This window comes from Cavia porcellus, unplaced genomic scaffold (assembly GCF_034190915.1).
Source record: "Cavia porcellus strain 051 isolate PalLab524CR breed Dunkin Hartley unplaced genomic scaffold, mCavPor4.1 scaffold_10, whole genome shotgun sequence".
Taxonomy (NCBI): domain Eukaryota; kingdom Metazoa; phylum Chordata; class Mammalia; order Rodentia; family Caviidae; genus Cavia; species Cavia porcellus.
The window spans coordinates 23,090,581-23,110,442 of NW_026947493.1; the positions used below are offsets into that span (position 1 = coordinate 23,090,581).

General features: G+C 37.6%; 1 long non-coding RNA gene across 2 annotated transcripts; it reads right to left on the bottom strand.

Annotated features, from left to right (window-relative positions):
• Positions 1-234: 234 nt before the first annotated feature.
• LOC134477850 (uncharacterized) lies at positions 235-19,323 on the bottom strand. 2 transcript variants are annotated; one of them, XR_010050093.1, is made up of 3 exons: positions 18,801-19,323; positions 1,347-1,724; positions 235-1,251 (listed from the first exon to the last, which is right to left on the bottom strand). It is a non-coding gene; the product is annotated as an uncharacterized LOC134477850 (long non-coding RNA). The 2 variants fall into 2 exon arrangements; XR_010050092.1 differs by lacking the exon at positions 18,801-19,323 and having other exon boundaries at positions 1,347-17,875.
• Between the last annotated feature and the right edge of the window lie 539 nt (positions 19,324-19,862).

Here is a 19,862-nt window from a genome sequence, read left to right on the forward strand (position 1 = left end):
AAAAAGGATAGAAATAATACAGAATTTCAAAAAAAGTAGGAAATTAACACTAGTTAATATATTGCATGTTGTTATTTTAGAAGTAGTTGTTCAGGTTACAAGATCTAAGCACAAAAATAATCAATGACAGCACAAACTGCTCTTTTCAATGAACAACAGTGATTGGTAGTATAGTTATCTATATTGCATACATATACATACATTTATATATGATTTACCAACATACATGTCATCTTTTCCTTCCTTTTCTCCTTCCCCCTATTTTATTTGTTTAAAATCTAAACTTCTACAAATCATGCACATGGAGTTTTTTCTCCTTTCACAAAAAAAGGACTAATTGGTAGCCAATGTAATAGATTTAATTTTAAAAATAAATTAAATTCAGGGGAATATACAAGTCAATGTGAATTTAGTGCTTATCTAGCTATCTAATTTTGCTGAATTCAATAAGTCGTTTCTGAACACCTAGCACAGAAGATGCTTTTTCCTCCTTCCGTCTGCCCCAGAACAATTTCACTACAAATTTCTTTCACTCCAGCCTCCACTGGGACTAAGGTACTAATTGGAGTCTTTCTGGAGTTGACCCCTTCTCTTCCATTCTCTTTCCACTCAGGCAAATATGAATCTTTATACTGATCAAACCCGGTGCCTAATCACCATATGTGCTCTGGCAAAAAGCCCCCTCCCCCAGCTACTTCCCAACTGGAATCATGGGATGGGGATAGTAGAATGTATGCCATCTCCAACCGCTTCTCAAAACAAGTATCCTGTGGATCAGTCTTCCTCTCGCCAAATCTTTGGCTTCTCTTTGTCTTCCGGTTGTTCTCTAGCTGTATATAAATATATTTCGAGCTTTTTCATTTTGAACACGAACAAGCAGACAAACAAATCCTTCTCAAGCCTGAGATGGCCTTTCCAGATCCTTCTTTTCTTCTATGTCACAGCCAGAAATTCCTTCCAAGTCCCAAATTCAAATATCCAACTGCCTATAGGACAGCTCTACAAAGATGACTCACGTGCACGTCAGATTCTCCCAGTCAGACATAATCATCTTCCCCTGCCTTCCTGTATGGAATATTATTCATCGGAAACCTTAACACCTGTTTCCAATCACATTTTGCCTCCTACAAATGTTCCAGGCCAACCACATATGTGCCACAGTTTGCATATCATTGTCCCTTGTCTAAATTACTGTCCCCAAAATCCATGTGATGGATGTGACGCCAGAATGAGCTTCACTTGACTCAGGCTCTGGAAAATATAGAAAATACAAAGGATAGTAGAGTGAGTACTCATTCCCCTACTACCCAGAATTCACAGTGATGCTTCCAAAGCTAAAATCTTACCATGTCATCTATAATGCACAATGACTCTCCTTTGAATTTTTTTTCTTTTTAATGGCAGAAAACTTGCACATTTATTAAAGGTAGGAAAATCAGTCTCTGTTGAGCAAGTCAGGGTCAGACAAAAGTAGAAAAAGGAATAAAACAAATTTAAAAATACTGTACACTCTACAGCACAGTACGGGCTACCGTGAAGAAGCATGATAGCTATCCTTGTTGTTATATTCTTTTCAAATGCAATTGAAGGCTGACAGGACTCTCCAGGTCCTGCCACCTCGTCTCACCACACCTCACTCAGCAATCTCAAATCCAGGTCAGCGCCAACTATTTGTGATCCGACCAAAATATCAGGCTCTCTCTGCCCTGCAGCCCTTTCTTCCTCTGAAAAGAAAGAAAGAAAAGTGAGAAAAGTTGCCTGAGTCTAGAACAGTGCAGAAATATATATTAGAAAGTCCTTGGCAGTCAACCCATGCTGAAGGGATGGCTCACAGCATTACCTTAGATTGTTAAGTCAGAACATCACAGAACCTTAGATTGCTTGGAAATTTGCTTAAATTCCTCCTCTCTGGCTGTTTGCACTTAAATCTATCCATCATGCCTTGAAAGTAGATACACATGTACTATATGTTTTGTATCTTATGGCTTTTTAATGTACTCAAGGGTGTATCACACATGAAGACAGTGGCTGTAATTCTCTAAGGCTCCTGGAAGGTAGAAATCTTTCCCATGATATTCCCTTAAGGAGGTAGAGGTGATCTCTGAATTAAAAAGCAAAGAAAGTCCCTAATAATTAAGCAGTATTTTTTCATGAGGACAGAGGACGCATCTAAATGTTTCTGGCAATACCTTATTTTATGGAGATAATTAAAAGGAAGCCCAGAAGAAAGATAAATTTTTCCAGTTCCTGTGACACGTCTTACAAACTCTTGTTTTAAGGAAATGCTGGAATTTGTTTTGCTTCCCAGTTACCCTAAATGATGTCTAGAAGATGCTGTAGCCATTGTATATCAAAATTCTCTGATTTTAGTCTCTACTAAAGTCGGACTTCAAAGATACCTGTATCATTAAATGCCTATTTGAACAGGTAGAAACATTAGAGAACTACCAATGTATCATACACTGGTATATATGAATAATATATGAAAGAGGAAGAAATGGATAGTGCAGATAAGCTATCAAACCCGAATAGCTAGAAGGGAAATCATTACAATTTCTGTGGATGACATAGATGCTGGCTTTGGTTTTTTGTTTGTTTGTTTTTTCAGAATTCAACAGTTATTAGCTGGTCATACTGCTGCTTCTATAATGATTTTTGCAAAACGTGAGAAAACCAAAGGAACTCATTGTTCACTGAAAATACAGCAAGGATGGAGAAAGGAAAGGTGATCCGTGGGTGAGTGTGGTACACGTTATCAGGGGTTTTGTTGAGGAGTGATATTCCCTATGACACAGGTGAAGCTTACTCTGGAACACAACCGAATTTCCAGTGAAGTGAACTATTTGCAAAGTGATGCCATTCCAATTATACAAAAAGTACATTTTCTTCTAGAACAAGTGTTTTGGAAAAATTAAACTTGTGTCAAGATGGATATTTTAATTTGTCATGGAAATTTAACACAGATGGCTATAATTAGGGCTGTAAACTATCTTTTAATTTATTGTTTAGGATTTTATGCCATTCTTCAGTCATACTCACAATTTTCAGCTTAGCTCTAGAAGCACAATTTTGAGAAGATACTTTGAACTACATAATAGGGAAAATAGAAGGTTGGTAAAAACACATATGACAAAAGGAAAGTCTGGGGAAACTCAGCCTCCTTATGGTACAGTCCATGATACATGGAGAAGGCATATGTTTAATAATGTACACACAGACACAGATACACACATGTGTGCACACAGAGGCACATTACAGAAGTGCCATGGCTCCGAGCACTGTGAGTTCATGGGCAAGAGTTAAACCAGTCTCTTAGTAAATACACTGTTCAACAACTACTTAGCACCACCTCTGTGCCAAGTGGCCATGGATAATCCTTCATAAACGCTATCTCATTTTATTCTCCCAAAGCCATAGTTAGTAGATTATAAACCCCTGTTTTATAGATAAGAAAACGAAAATATGCTTTATTGTCAAACTACTATACAACCGTGGAAAAATTAGCAAGGTCATTTGTATCTAAAATTTGTATCTCTTTCATAAAGGCATGCTCCCCAATGTCAATTGGAGTCAAATTTGGTTTTAGAGTTAGGCTATTAGTTTATTTAAAGGAATTTATAATTTAGATATAGAGATGAGCATTTTTAAAATTCACTATATTCTTTCTTTGGTAGAGATATGTTTCATTTTAAAAGCTAAGAGTAAATATTATATTTGGCAGGATGATACTGTATAAGGTGTTAGAAATGGATGAAGGTAGCAAACTTTAGGCTGAAAATGTAATCATGGCCAAACAATAAATCCTTCAGGGACCATCCTCAAAAAGCTGAGCTTTGAATGACAATGCAGTATCTTTGAAGGATTTCCAACAGTGATGCCTTGACTTGACTCTATCCCTATCACCAAGAGGGAACAAAGCTTCATCTCAATTTCTTCTACCTTCATTTCAATTTTTCTACCAAAACTTCCCATAATTTTTATCATAAGCAAATGGAAAAATTTCTAAAGCTTTTTTTCCTGCAGAAAATTTTATTCTAGAAAAGGAAATTCCTGATATCTATGGACTTATCCACTCAGTGGGAAAGTTTTCTCTATCTGCTCACTGCGACAGTGGTGTCCCTGCCTTCTGGTTCCAGACAGAGCCCTTCTGGTTAATTCAGAGCAAAGAGGTCACAAGATGATTGCTCAGCGCCTGTGGAATGAATCTGCCTAAATAATATGTCACTAAAACACATTTCTCCCCTAAAAACACCTTTACTTACTTTTAGCTGTTTTCTCTTGGATCTAAAACTTTTATCTAACTTGAGAATCTGTTCAATGGAATTATTTCTTAGCAGACATCATGAATACTGGGTTAAATTAAAACCGTTTTTTTTTTAACATTTAAAATGATAAGTATGTTATGCCAGAATGCACCCTTTGAAATATAAAAAGTCTTTTTCAAAAATTGAAACATGGAGTATATTGTCCCGTGGTACTCACCTTCCTCTTACTATTACAAAGTACCCAAGATAATCAATTTTAAAAGAAGAGAGTTTTATCTTGGCTCACATTTTGGAGGTTTTCATCCACAGCCTATTCCTTTTGGGCCCATGGCAAGGTAGCCAGGGCTGTCGTGCATGGCAGGGGAGGCTGCTCATCTCATGGCAGCTCAGAAGCAGAGAGAAGGAAATGGGCTGAGGTCTCAGTATTCCCTTCAGGACACCCTCAAGGACCTAATTTCCTCTTAGGCACCACCATTTAAAAGCTACATCTTACTTCAATAGTGCTGCAGCCTGACAACCTGTCGTTCAACACATGGACCTTTGGGGACAGTTGTCCAAACAATAACATCTCCACAAGCTTTTCCCCCTTCTGTACAAAGGGAATGCTTCCAATGAGAAAGTGGTCCATGCTTTCATGTGAAACAATTGAAAGCCCACATTTCTGCATTCAAAAATCAAATAGTAATGGAAAGAGAATTTTTTCAAGTCCTTTCTGAATAAATGATACCTCAAACAGTTCAAGTATCACCCAGGAGGGAATTTTCTCCAGCACAGGCTGCAATTTGCCACAGGCAGATGAGAGTCTCTAACTCAGAACATATGCTGGACTTCCACCTATAAAAATTTCTACAAGCAACAGCATGTCCTGGCTAGAATAACGATGCATGATTCCTGGCTGAAAACAGTCCACAGCTCAACAGATGGCTGTCTTCTGGGGCTTACGACAGCAGGCATCAGAAATATTCTGACAAGAGTGAAATACTGACCCAAGGAGAAAAAAATCAGAGCCCGAGGAGATGGCATAGGTTTTGTAAAGTACACCATTTTCTCTGTGTGCCCTGCTGGAAGCCCTCCCAGAATGCGGCAACAGGGCTTGGTGTTGGAAGCATATTAAGGAATTTATAAAACATGAGCCACTGATGTAAATGAAATTCCATGAGTTTTGTGAATTTTGCACAGATATTTACAATTTTTGTCTCTTTATTCAGAAGTTTATTATCTCTGTACATCTAGATAATAATGCATAGTGTACCTTTTTGGCATATTCTATCTCCAGTTCCTTATTTCACCAGTGTGAATTTTCATTTATACCATGGCCGTTAAACAATGATAACTGTACATTTCATTACAACTGTAATTGTAATTTCATTACAACAGTACATTACAACTGTAAGGTCCTTGAAGGGCCTTACCCACCCATCCAGACTACCCGTGTAGTCCCCCACCCTAGACATTTCCAAAACTCAACTTGTTGTTCTTGCTCCAAACCCCAGTTCTTCTATCTTCTCCTTCTCCTGCTCAAATGAGTAAATGACTGCACCACTTGCCTTCTATTGTCCAATCCAGAAACCTAGACGTCATGTGCACTTCTTCCTTCTCCCTCACCTTTCTGGCCAATAACCAAGCCCTGTCACTGTGACAACTTAAACCTCTCTCCAATCTGTCTTTTTCTCTCCAGCTCTACTCCTGGCTCCCAGGCCTGCTCTCAACAAATCTCAGGTTCCATTTCTCTTGCTTAAAGTCATTACTATGGCTCTCCATGGCTTTTGAGATAAAATCTCTAGAGCATACTAAGACTTAGAAGCCATGTGATGTTATGGTCCTAGCTTTTATCTGAATCCTCATCTCTTACCACACAGCTGCTAAAGCTTCATACTTTAACCAGTCTGAACCCTCTGTGGCTTCCCCAAAGCACTGGGCTCTTTTTCCACAGTTCATTTGTACCTGCTGCTCCTTTGGCCTAAAACAAGTGTTTTCTACCTGAATCGTACTTGTTCTTGAGCTTTGGTGGGGCTTCTCATACCTGTAGGAAGGATCTCTTTTCTCCTGAGATTCCATTAGCTGCCCTCCCTTTATTTTCTCATAACCTTATTTTAAGTCATAGTGTGTAACCCAACATATGGGTATATGAATTCTAAGAGTATTTTGTTCTAAAATTTAGGCACAGAACCTAAAAGGTATTCAATACATAAATGTTTGTTAAATGAAGGATTGAATACTTCATGAATAATTGAACAACATACTAAATTAATCAATTTTGCTTCTGATTATTTTAGCTACTGAGAGCACAATCCTCTGCCTCTTTCCCACCACTCCACCTCACTCCCTTCCTCATTCATTATTGATTTACGCAGATCTGGTTCCTTCTACTCTTGACTTACTCCCTGCTTGGACTTGCTTAGCGTGGTGTACATGTGTGATGTGACTGTTGTTTGTGCCTTGGTCTTCCCATAGTGTCTCCAATTTGGCCTTTGCTTTTGCTTCCCAAGCTTCCTTTGGACACAGCCAGCCTCCTGGCATCAATCCTGACCCATCTGTTAGTTGACTTTTATGTGACCCAGTCACTACTTCTGCTCCAGTCCATGTATGGATAGAGGAGTCAGGTATTTTAATATATACCCACAGTACTTGGAGCACCTCCTCCAGACTCAAACATAAGTGTATCATTTGCACTTCTTTAAATCATAGCTGTGATACTAAGGCAATTAAGTAGCAGATGTGTCCTGTACTGGGCCAAGAAATAAAAACCAAAGCAGAGCTAACTACTCATCTTTGACCATCGGTACCTCCACCTGCCCCTATGACATCAGCACAAGCTCACTCATGATTTTGCTCCTGCCTCTGACACTATTAAGTGGGGACTTCTAGATGTGTGACACTTGGCTTCCCACTATGACTGACTGATTTACCCTCCAGCATAAGATTTCAACTCCATGTTATCTACTAACTTGAGGCCCTTTGGAACGAGAAGGGGTGTAAAAGAGTCTAATAAATAACCACCTAGCAGTCCTACCTCTTTATAAAGGCCGCTTTATCCCAGATTTCTGTAAACAGAGATCAGACCAGTGTTAGAGGGCAGCTATACTGCAGTTGACTACTGGATGGTTTTGAAGTCTTCTCTGTCCTGTTTATGCCACTTCCAGATACTCTGCTGTCCTTCCTGAAGCATCTTTAATCTGAGAAGTACAAATGCTTAAAACACACAAGGTGGAATTGAAAATACAACAAAATATCAGATAATGTAGAAGCAAGGAACAGCATTTAGGGAGATAGTTGAGATACTGATATCAAAAGCTACCAAAAGCTATCCCTTCTCCAATTTCTTCATCTGATTGTTTTTAAAAGAGGACGAAAAATCTCAAGGAGAAAATGGTGCAAAAAACTAGAATGGCACTTCTGCTGTTCCACAGATAATGATGTGGGAACAGCAGCTGGTATAACTAATATTGTACCTTAAAAGCTTAAATGGGAGCCTGTGAAGGCATCTCCACTTTCTTTGGTCTACTTCCATTGTAACACAATGTACCACAGGATTTGAGAGAGAGAGAGTCCCAAATTAAATGTCTAGGAAACTCAATTGCTATAGCAAATTATTCAGTGAAATGTCATTTCTTGTCTAAAGTCTTTGGTCAAGGAATTGCATGTAAAGAGATTCGTCCATCACCCACTTAAAGCTGAGCTGTATCAAGTGCTGACTTTGCATAGTATGGTAACACAGAGTGTTTATAGCCAAGACATTTTAGAAATTACCTGTAAATTACCAGTAAATTATACTGTCAATTATCAGTAGTTCCATCTCAATACTGTTCCTAATATCATTAACTCCAGGGAAAATCTAAACCACAAAACCCACAATACAAGATCAAATGTTCTGAAATACTGAGAACTTGAAAAAAAAAAACACATACTGTCATGGAACCAAGCTACAAACCAACTATTTATTCTGCTTTGGTGCAATTAGAGGAAAATATGCATAAGAAAATATTGCAGTTATTATTCCACTTGATTTAGCCACAAACTTCTGCCCAAATTTATGCCTGGAACCCTATCATAGGGATATGAAGACTTAGGACCATCCCAAACATCACTGATGGGCATCTGATTACAGGAAGAAACTCCAGAAACTCTTTCACATAAAGTTGAATTTATTCACCAACATTGTAGTTGCTTAACTACAACTTCAGAATGTAAAAAGCCATGCAAGCAAAAGTGTGCACTACATTTTGGAATGGAAACAGTAATACCTGGGGCCTGATACAAAAAGAGATAGACACAGAGAGAGGAAAGCATCTCAGAACTTTCCAGCTCCAGTAACAATGCTTTTTAAAAATACCATTAGAGTTCTTTAGTAAACTGCTTTTCACTTGAGCATCCTTAAGAGATTTCTCTTGCTCTCCACCAAGAGATGTTTGCTCATGCTGTGTATCCTCGATGTGTTCCTTTATTGTGATTTTCATTTTCCTGGGACAAATCATCCCTTTAGGCAATTATTATATATTTCAAAAAACCTCAATTCTTCCACATACCCCAGGCTCCTGGTGAATTTTCATCTATGGAATTTTATTATGCAAATGACTAGACAAGAAATCACATCTTCAAGTTTCAAGAATCTGTAACAAAACTGAATTCAATTCAAACTTTTAGTAGTGGAAGAAGTAGAGTAGAAATACTATACTTGAGAGAGTAAAACTGGTGTGAAAGATCCCTCATAACTTCCACAGTTTTCTCAATTTTCTGGAATCTTTAGGAATTTTATTTTATTGTATGTTAATTTATTATGCTTGTCAAGCAGGGAGCTAGATAGGTTTCACTGGATGTTGGAAATAGGATACTGCAACCAATTGGGATCCTTGATGTCAAAACAATAAAACTATGAAGAACTCATTTCATCTCTCCTCTCTTCTCTGGAAATGAAAACAGTACACAATCAAGTCCATAGGTCATCAAGAGGGTAAGTAGATTTGAGGAATCAACTTGAAGAAACAAATGTGGCAGAGACGTTTTACAGGTTTATTTCTTTAAATTTGGGAAACCCAAATTCTTCCAAAGAACTCTTACTGGAACCTATTAGGACCCAATAAAGTTTCATTATATATGAATCTTCTCTGGTAGGTCATTTGCAGATTCAAGATAGTTTCTCGTACAATAGGTACTTGCCGTGGAATGGTAGGTCTTTGTCAAGTACTTAAGCCATACACAGACCAAACCACAGCTGGATATGCTTCCTGCTACATATTTAGCAACCAAATTGTACTGATTTTACCATAGGAAATGGGCAATTAAAATTGTAATAGGATGGTAAATGGGACTTTTTCTAGGGTTGCCAGACAAAATACAGTATGCTCAGTAAAACATAATTCCACATAAACAATGTATGCCATGCAAGACATACTTACACTAACGAAAAACATGTTTATTAAATCTAACAACTTTCATTTACCCTCTTGTCTGGAAAATTTAACTGAAGTCCCAAAGCTGAAAACACAAATATAAAGATCTGAGTATCCCTGAAATGATCGACTATTCACAGTTGCCATCAGTTTGGATTCTTTGGCTCAGTTTGGAGTTTTTAAATTCTTTGTATATTTCGTATATTTGTATATTCTGGTCAAACTAATTTCTCTATGAGTATGTTCATATCTGTTGTCTGCTGTAACCTGCAAACTCTTGGTCCTTGTTTTCTTTGAACCTTGAAAACACATAGAAGAAGTTCTGTAAATGTTCACTGAAATAAAATGTTTGCCTGAAGCCTTCTACATTGATTCCAGACTTCTCTTCCTAGCTTTTAAGAGCATTTGTAATCAAATCTCAGCAGGAAAACTTTATTTTTTCTTTCTTCTCAACAAGAGCTTCCTGATGTATGAAGCTTTTGTTTCCTGCTGTTTGCCAAACAAGTTCTGCTCCTCCTGCCTCTCTATCCATGCTAATGTCGGAGCCCAAACCCCCTCCTGTAATGCCTTCATAGGTGCTTGCATATTCCCTCAAATTTGAGTTAAAATCCAGTGCAAATACCACCATCTTAGGGAGACCTACATGATTATTCCATCCAACACCGTCTCTGTTCCATGAAATTTCCATATTAGCAGTTAAGGCATAGCACAACATTCCATCTTCAACTATTTGCTAGATATTTGTCTGTTCATTCAGTCACTCCAACTCTGAGGTCCTTGAGATAACAGACTATGTCATAATTCTCTATTGTCTGCCCTCCAGCCCATTGCTAGCCCAGTGGACATGCCCTACAAAAAGATATTCAATGCTGCTGTTTCTAGCACCTCTTACTAAATCATCAGAGCACAATTCACATTTAATACTTCCCAGAGCAGCTAAGGTACAAGGTACTGGAGGCAACATTGCTCAACCACTAATCCATCCAATTCCCAAAAGCTCTAACTCAGAATGCACTGCTAGGAGTTGGACTTGAATTGCCATCCCCAATGGCTTTCCAGAGACTGAACCCTATGTGCTCATGATAATTTTTTAAAACTTTACCTCAGTAAAAAGAAAAAAATTGTTTAGAGAAAACAGTGTGTGAGACTTCCAATGTATCCCTCCCAAAAAAATTTCACCATTTCACAAATTTCACCACTCATTTTGATGTGTATTTCTCTGATTTGGGAAGCTAAGCAACTGCATAGTTACCAGACATTTGCATTTCTTCATGGAGCACTTCATAGTGTATTCAGCTGCAATTCTCAGTTGGGTTCAGTTTGAAATCTGAGCTTGGACTGTAGTTTGGGGAGCAATAGCTGTGGGCAGCCAATGATGTAATGATGTTGGAGAAGGCAAACTAGAGAGTTTGGTAGGTGTGATGACCCAACTGGGCTTCCATAGTTAATTTTTCAGAATTATCTATTTAGCAATAGCCAATTGAACTACAAATGAGCAATTTAAAACCTAATCTTAATCCCTCTGCTTACATTTGATATTATAGGATTTTGTTAGGATAAACTAATCATGTTTCCAAGACCAAACATATTGGTAAGTGGGAAATTTCCAGAAGGCAATATCAATAAAGCTGTGTCTGCTATTCATATTTGACATTGTGAGACAGACAGAAATCTGGCAAGGGATAGTAGCTGCACTGGGTTCTGGGTAGTGTTGATAGTGGTCCAAAATAATGAATTTGTAGCATCTGCTCTGATTGAGTATGAAGTGTTTAAAGCAATTTCCCTGACTACTAGGCCAAAGCCAGCACACTCACTGAAGAGACTAAAGAGTCAGAAATATTGAATAGAGTTCAATGTTAAACAAAACAAGACAAGTTACTATAAGTCAAACAGATACCATATTAGCTATTTAAAGAAATAATTTTTAAAGATGCTGAAGAGACAAGATATGCCATTGGTTGTATTACTATGACAGAACATAGCAAAAGACAGACATAGAGACTAGTGGGCTTGATCACAGGAAGCTTTAATATCCTAACCAAGAACTGCTGAAAAGTAAGATGCTAGAAAGAGGAGAAATCATGTATTATCTGTCCTTGGTCTAAGAATTATGAAAGTTCTGTTACTCCAAATATAAAGAGATAAGGTCAGACAATAATAATAAAATCCTACTATGCTGCTTCCAGTTCTTAGAATCAGAGTAAACAGGAAAATAATAGTTGTTTGGTGATGGTTTTCTCCACTTTGATATTCAAAGCGATGATTATGGTAACGATGATAAAAACAAGAAGAGCTAATAAACAGTAAGTGCTTAATCTATGCCAGGGCTCTGATCTTTTTAAAACCAGAAACAATTTTAGGGCAGATCATTTCGTGGCATGCTGTAATCTTTCTGGGAAATCTTTCTTGTCTCTGGAACTTCCTGAGGAAGCAGGTTAAAATCAGCATCCTTAGTATGCAAAAGTGACACTCAATTCTAGCATCGTTTGCAAAATGCAGAGTGAGTTCAACCTTTGGCTACATTTTTTTTCATCACTCTCTCTTCTCTGGTCATGGTTGAATATGTGTGTGGCCGTATAAAAGAAGATTATCCCTATAAATGAACTCCATTACATATGGAATAAGAATACTTTCAAACTCTGTCTTCTTATTTAAAGAGGAACAGCTGTGCAAAGGAAGTGACTTGTCAGTTTGGATGCCTAATAAAATCTGTCCCACTACCTAGGAACTACTCTGAGATTTCAGAAAGATTCTAAAGAGTCCTTGTTTATATAGTTATGCTATTCTCAAACAGCTATTTTTATGCCCAACTTATATTCTGAGTAACAAATTTTTTAAAATTCTTGAACTTTTCTGAAAATAATTACCAAATTTTGTCTTGCCATAGCAATTCAGAGAATTACATTTGTATTATTGGGACCTCAGAAGACTTCATTTTATCTTGGAAAGTAAAGAACCTAAAACATTTTCCCCCCACTAGAGAGATATGCAGTGTTGTATCCTGGTACAAGGTCAATTCATTTTATATGATAAATGTTTTTCTCCATATTCTTTTTGTCTATACTGTCAATGTTGAGTCTGGTGTCTAAAGACAACTAGTTAAGAGTTACAAATTCAGCTGTTAATTTATTGGCAAGCTTCATTGTCTTCCCTTTTTTGTGAACTGATTTTGTCAGTTAATAATACTGTTAAAATACTTGTGACAAAAATAATAGCACTAAAAGAGAATTATGATAAAGTTAAATCAAACTTTGGAGAATCACCAGTAGAAAGCATATGTATTGGTTCATTTTCATTACTACAACGAAAAACACAAGGTAGGCTACCATATTTTTGAAAATACTTTTATTTTGGCTTACAGATGTGAATGCACAAGGTCTAGAAGCCTCAGACAGAGCTGCACAGTGTCACATGGTAAGAAGCAGAGAGCACATGTGCCTGTCTGAATACCTCTCTTTCTTTGCCTATAAAGCCAACAAGATGCAATCACTGGGATTCCATTTAATGACCTTATGTAATCTCAATCACATTCTAACAGCTTCACCTCTAAACTCCATATCTGGATTGTCTCTACTCTATTAATACTGTTATCATGACTTTGGGGATTTGATTCCTGTATAATTTCTGGGGAACAAACCATGGGAGTGAACATTGGGAAAGTTCTCATTCACTCAGAAGGCTTTCAGTGAACAAGCGCCAAATTCTGTGATTTCCAGACCTTAGGCTGGAGGAAGTAAAGGTCAGCTAGAGGCAGCATCCGAGGGAGACAGAATGCATGAGTCTCAGAGATGGAGCTGACCATGACCTGTTCCCTGGGAAACAAGTGACATCAGCCTTACCCCAGCTATGGGCCGAGATCCTTGATCATCATAGAAATTACTCACTTTTTAACTTTTCCCAAGATAATTATTGATATATTTATGGCTGAAAGAAATAATGGAAAGATAAACTGTACATTCTTAACCTAATTTTCACAAGGTAACATCTTATGTAGCCTCTGAATGGAATCACTACTAGAAAACTGATCATTGATTTAATCCTCCAAACTTAGTTAAATTTCATCAGTTTTACATGTACTCTTGTATGTGTATATATTTAGATATATGTCATTTTATCACTGCATAAATATATGTGACTACCACAGTCAAGATATAAGGTGGTTCCATAGCAACAACTAATCCATTCTCCTTCTCCATGAATTTTGTTATATTAACTTTATGTAGATGAAATCACAGTTAATCTTCTGAGATTGACTTTTTCCATTCAGCATAATTCACTCCTGATCTATCCAGGTTGTAAATAGTTTTTGTTTCTTTTTTTGTTTTTTAGGCGGAGTTTTTTGGGTGTTTTGTTTTGTTGTTTATTTGATGCCAGAAATCAAACCCATGACCTTGCACTTGCCAGGTAGGTGCTTATGCCACTGAGCTAAATCCTGGCTAGATTGTAAATATTAATAGCTCATTCCTTTTTATTGCTTGGTAGTAATCCATGTTATGGATATTCCACAAGTCATTGAATCATTTACTTACTAACATATATTTTGGCTATTTCCAGTTTGGGCTATCATAAATAAAGCTTCTTTGAACATTACTGTGTAGATTTCTATGTGATATAAATTCTCATTTATCGGGGATATATATCCAAGGATTTAATTCCTATAATGTATAATATCTGTTTAGTTCTATAGGAAACTGCTAAACTATTTTCTCGATTAACTGAACAATCACAGCAATACATGAGTGATCTCTCTACATAGTTACCAGAATTTTATTGTCATTATTTTTAAAAATTATTTTACCCATTCTGATTGGTATGTAGTCTTATCTCATGGAGGGTTTAATTTGAATTGCCTGGATAGCTAATGATAGTAAATATCTTCGTATGTCCTTATCTTCCATCTGTATGCTTTCTGCAGAGGATGCCTGTTATACCTTTTGCCAGTTTTCTAATGGATTATTTAACCACTCACCAGTCCAGTCTCTAAATACAGGATGACCAAAAGTTGCAGGCTTTTTCATTAATTTTTATAAGACAATATAACTGGAAATATAAACATGAAAATTTAATCAAAATTATTCAATAATTTGTGTTTAATAATATCTTAAAACATTCAGAACACAACATATATTACCATACGGACAGTAGTGTTTAGTCTCTTTCCAAATTCTTTCTGCATTATTGTCTTTCATTGAACAATACACCTTACATGACTGCTTTGGCCTTTCTTTTCTGTGGGTGGTATAATTTCAACAAAACATCTACCTATTAATCAGAATGGTAAAGACATCAATGATGGAATCCTGGTTGGCATTTTATTATCCTATATTTTCAATTATTTGGTCTGTTAGTTCTAATCTAAATTGTAAATGACTTTTTGAGCTCTCTTGTTTTGAATAAATAATAAATGAGTTCCATATTCTTTTATCCAGAAGGTACATAAATGTTTTATAAAATACTTTGTCCTCACTGGGCTTTTTGTTTGTTTCTGTTTTAGTTTTTGGCTCTCTAGTCAGGGCTACCCTTGAACCATGTAGCTCAGTGCTATGGATTCAAAACTTGTGGTCAACTTACGCCCAACTGAACTAAATCAGCATGGTACTACATGTAGAGGGCCCACCTGAGGGAAGTTGCCAGCATATAAAGAGATGTGGAGAGGAAGAGTGAGATGTTGTGAGTTCTCCTAAGTGATGGTGTTTGGAGCCATTGGTTCTCCTGGAGAAGCTTATCATTCTGGCTTCCCTGTGATGGATTCGGCCATTGTCATCAGGGGAGCTTAGAACCTCGTTGGTGAGAATGGCTGTGGTTTACTTTCAAGGAACTCTGGTCCTTAGGACGTTGAGCATCGCTTCCTGGCTCCAGAGAAGACATGTGCTGTTTAATCTCCAAGAGGTTTGTCACACTGGCTTCCTGCTATGTACTTGGCTGTTCTCATCATTAGAGGAGCTCAGGACTTTATTGTCACTGAGGATGGCTGTAGTACTTTTCAGGGGAGCTATGATCCTTATTTTGAGTGTCACTTCTTGGCTTCACTACAGAACCCTCAACCTACTGGCACAGCTCCTTCACCACTGGCACAGACGTTCTAGCTTCTACCACTGACCTTTGGGTCTTCCCAGTGCAGATCCATAAAACAGACTTGCATGAGTCATTGTTGTGGGCTTTGGGCCTCCAGCTGGACTTGTGGGAGGCAGTTGTCATGGACTCTAGATTTTCAGCTGGTCTCACGCAGATCACTGTTATGGGATCCAGGCCCTCAGTTGTTTTTTTAGGTTTTTAGTGTTGTGGACAGATTTCCTGAACTTTCTTGTATTTACCTCTGGGTGACCATCATAAAATACTATTATAAATTATTTGTTCTGTATGTAATTGTTCTCCTTCCAAGCCCTGTCTACAACACCCAGGCTGGCCTCAAACTCATGACGATCCTCCTGCCTCAGCCTCCTAAGTGCTGGTATTACAGTGTGCACCACCATGCCTGGCTTACCTTCACTTTTTGATTACAGAATGGCTTGTTAGATGTTGATCAAGTCTGTCAACATTAGCATAGAATTATTATCATTTCCACTATGGGAGCTATTTTAGCTTTGTTTCTTCTTTCAAGTTCTATCATTTCTGCATTATGAATAGTTAACAATAAGGAGACATCATGTTTCATAACACTTTTCCTCTGTAAGCTAACATTTCTCCCTTTTTCAGCTTTTTCTTTTGCAGATCTTTTGGCACTTCCTTCCTATCTAGTCTCAGTGTCCCAAACATGTCCGTTTTGAATTGTAAAAGTGTTCTGGAGAAGTAGAAAACTATCGCTAGTTCTGGAGAGGTATAACAGTTACATCTAATGTACTTAAAATGAAAGTTTTTATTGATTATAGAACAAAATGATAGGTTATTTTTCGCAAATAAGATAAACATTAACTAGTAAAAGAAAATATACAGAATTTATTATTACATTCCACTAGAAATAATTATCAAAAGTAAATACAATATTCTAAATAAAATGGATGCAAAAATAGTCAATATAAAACAAGTCAACCTACATACAAGTGTATCTCCTACAAAAAGAACCGTCTGTTGGAAGGACACCTGCCTGAGTGGTGATAGGGATAGTCAGTACATACACAGATGTGATGCCCAGGTGTTGTTTGGGGTAAACAGCTGAAGGCTTACTTACTTTTTAAGTTTACTTAGTACTTTTCTCATTTCTGAGACAAAAATACCAAAAACCCACAAGTTGAGGGAGAAAGAGCTTTTTTTAGCTCACGATTTGTATAGATTTAGTCAATAGTCAACTGATTCAGAGGCATGGCAGAGGGGCATCACAGAGGAGAACAAGTGATGGCAGGCGGGCAGGACACAGCAAGCTGCAAGCGGTAACAGCAGCAGTCCGTTTTCTTTCAGTCCCTTTATAGTTCATCTAGGCTGCTCGCCCTTCGGACAGTGCCATCCACACCCCGAGTGGGGTACCCTCAATCCCAGCATCACAACCTTAATCTCAGCATCACAGGAGCTTAGATCCAGCCAGCTCTGAAAAGCCCCATTTATACATACATGAGGCTTTGAGAGGACATTTAGACAAGCTGTAACAAAGTTCACATTGTAAAACTCTATATCTTTGAGGTACAAACTTTTTGTCAAATATGTGGTTTGCAAATATTTTCTCACTGACTGTAACTTGTCTTTTCTTTTGATAGTAAAAACTAGAGAAAATAAATTTGCATGGAGAGCTGAACTGCTCCTCTAAAATAGAAAAGAGAAATAGACCAAGTGGCAGTTGAAAAACCTTGGAGGGAGGGCAAGGGGTGGTTTTTTGTTTGGTTTGGTTTTCTTGAAACAGGGTCTCACTACGCAGTTCAGGCTGGCCTTAAGCTCATTTTGTAAGCCAGATTGGTCTTCACCTCACAATGATCCTCCTGCTTGAACCTCCAAGAGGCAGAGTTCTGAAAGAGATGAAGTCCTTCTCACAAGAGGTAGATTTATATTAGGGTGACGTGCTACAGAGCAAAGGTGGATTGGAGGTAGTTAAACTCAAGTGTCAGAGAAAGCCATAGGACACAAGTAGCTACCCAACTCTCATACCTACTCTTGGAAGCAATGGAGATCTTGGAGTTACAACTCCTTGTACCTTAGAATTTAAATCATAAGGTCAAGTTCATATAGATCTTAGGAGACAGGTAGCTGACTTAGGTATATATATACATTCACATACCAGGAAGAGTAAAATATGGATACCTCAAGACATTGGTTAACTTTTAAGTAGAAGGAGAGGGCATTGCTGTTCTATTATTCCAACTTTGATGTTTTATTCACTGTCTAAAGCATAAATGATTGTGTATATATATATATATGTATATATATATATATTTATATTTTTTCTGGATTAAATCACCCTTAAGGTGATTTACTTTTTTATTTGTAGTTGTTGCTGTTTCCTGTTGTGGACTTTAACACAGAAAGCTTTCTTTTTGAACTAAAAGTATCAACAACTATGACTTTCATGTGTTAGATTCTTTTGACAGTGGGATTTTTTTGCATTATGTTCTTATGAGGTTAATTACAAGCGTGGGTAGTGTGTATCTGCCATACAGGAAAAGCAGAAGTGAAATTGGCTGCCATTTATCCTTCCCCAAAATGTGCCCACCCATAGACTCTGCAGCATATGTAGCCCTGGAGTTTAATTTGTACTCTGTGATCTAATCTTCTAGCCACATGCAAAGGTGAAAAATTAAACCAAGAACAGTCAGACTCTAGCCTGACTGTGATCTCTGGGGTGGTTGCAAGGCAAAGAAAAAAAAAGCAATTTACACTAGTAAAGTACTCTTTATCAAGTATTTTAAACAGGAAATATGTACAAGAATGCTGAAAGTGAACTGCGGAAGGCCAAAAGATAGTTTTAGTGGCCATGAATAGTCATGAGCAAGCCAGAATTAGGATAAAACAAGTCAAAAGCAGGAGGAGTATTAAGCAGGTTTAGGAAAACTGATTGTGGACTGGGGGTATAGCTCAGCGGCACAGCACCTGCTTGGCAAGTGTGAAGTCATGAATTCTATTCTCAGTACCAAGAAAGAAAAAGAAGATTGATTGCATCACACAAGGCTCAATCTGCTCCTGCCCTAGGTGTGAGCAACCACAAGCCATTTCCTTTGCTTACCTTCTATTTTGTCTTTTTTCTCTTCCCATCTCCTCCATCTTTCGCAGCAATCCATCCAGGCAAAACAGTCAGGAATTTTGCTACCAGAGCAGGTGAAAATGCGCCTTTTCAAGGTTCTTGTTTTTCCCTAAGTTGAATGTGATAAAAGACACACTGACAGTGTTGTCAAATGTGCACCTAATGACACTGAGCTCTTTCTTTGTCCTATCAAAATGCCCAGATGGAAAAATGTTTGAGAATAGTTTTCTGGCTACAGTGCTCTTCTCTCTTGTTGACTCTAATTGTAGCACCAGAAAAAGAGACCTGTTTTTGCAAACCTCCAAGTAGGATGGTGACTGTAACACTTCGTTAGCTAAAATAAGAAACAACAAGGTCAGCAAGGTGTGAAAGAAGTGGCAGTGTTGTATTTGCCGTAGCTTCCAAAATGGTGCATTTGTCAGGAAGGGAGAGAAAGATACGTGAAAGCATTATCACTGCAGGCTACAAATATAGATGTACAGAGGAAAATACAGTCAAATATATTTTCAGGATGTGGCAAGTAGATGTGGTTCAACCAGAGGAATTTATAGCTGCAACTGGCATTGCTAGCACCATAAAACTGTGCACAGAAGCTGTTTTTAGACTTCAAAGATCAAACAGCTAGATTCAAAACATAGTAGAATAGCAGCCGCTACTTAATAGGGAGCAGGAGATAAAAATAATGTGCTACACTTCATTGGAATCCACCCCATACTTCTAACACAGCAATCCCGAGCAGTTAATTTATTAGAATATGTGTAGTTGTGACAGACAAGGGAAATTTCTATCAGTGATACAAGAAACCGTGGATACCAATCCTTAGCCATCAGTTTAAACAAGACTAAGGTTTCAGAGGAGAGGGCAGGTACAGTGGAGATGAACTGAACCAGAGGAAATGAATTCCTAGTAAGAAAAGGACTCTTCACCCTAGGGTCAGAAAAAAGGAGCCACATAAAAGAATCCACATTTAATATTTTTCAGATTTATTTTTAATAAACAATTGTGTTTCTTATTTAATTAAGAAGATAAAGCATTTCTTGAAAT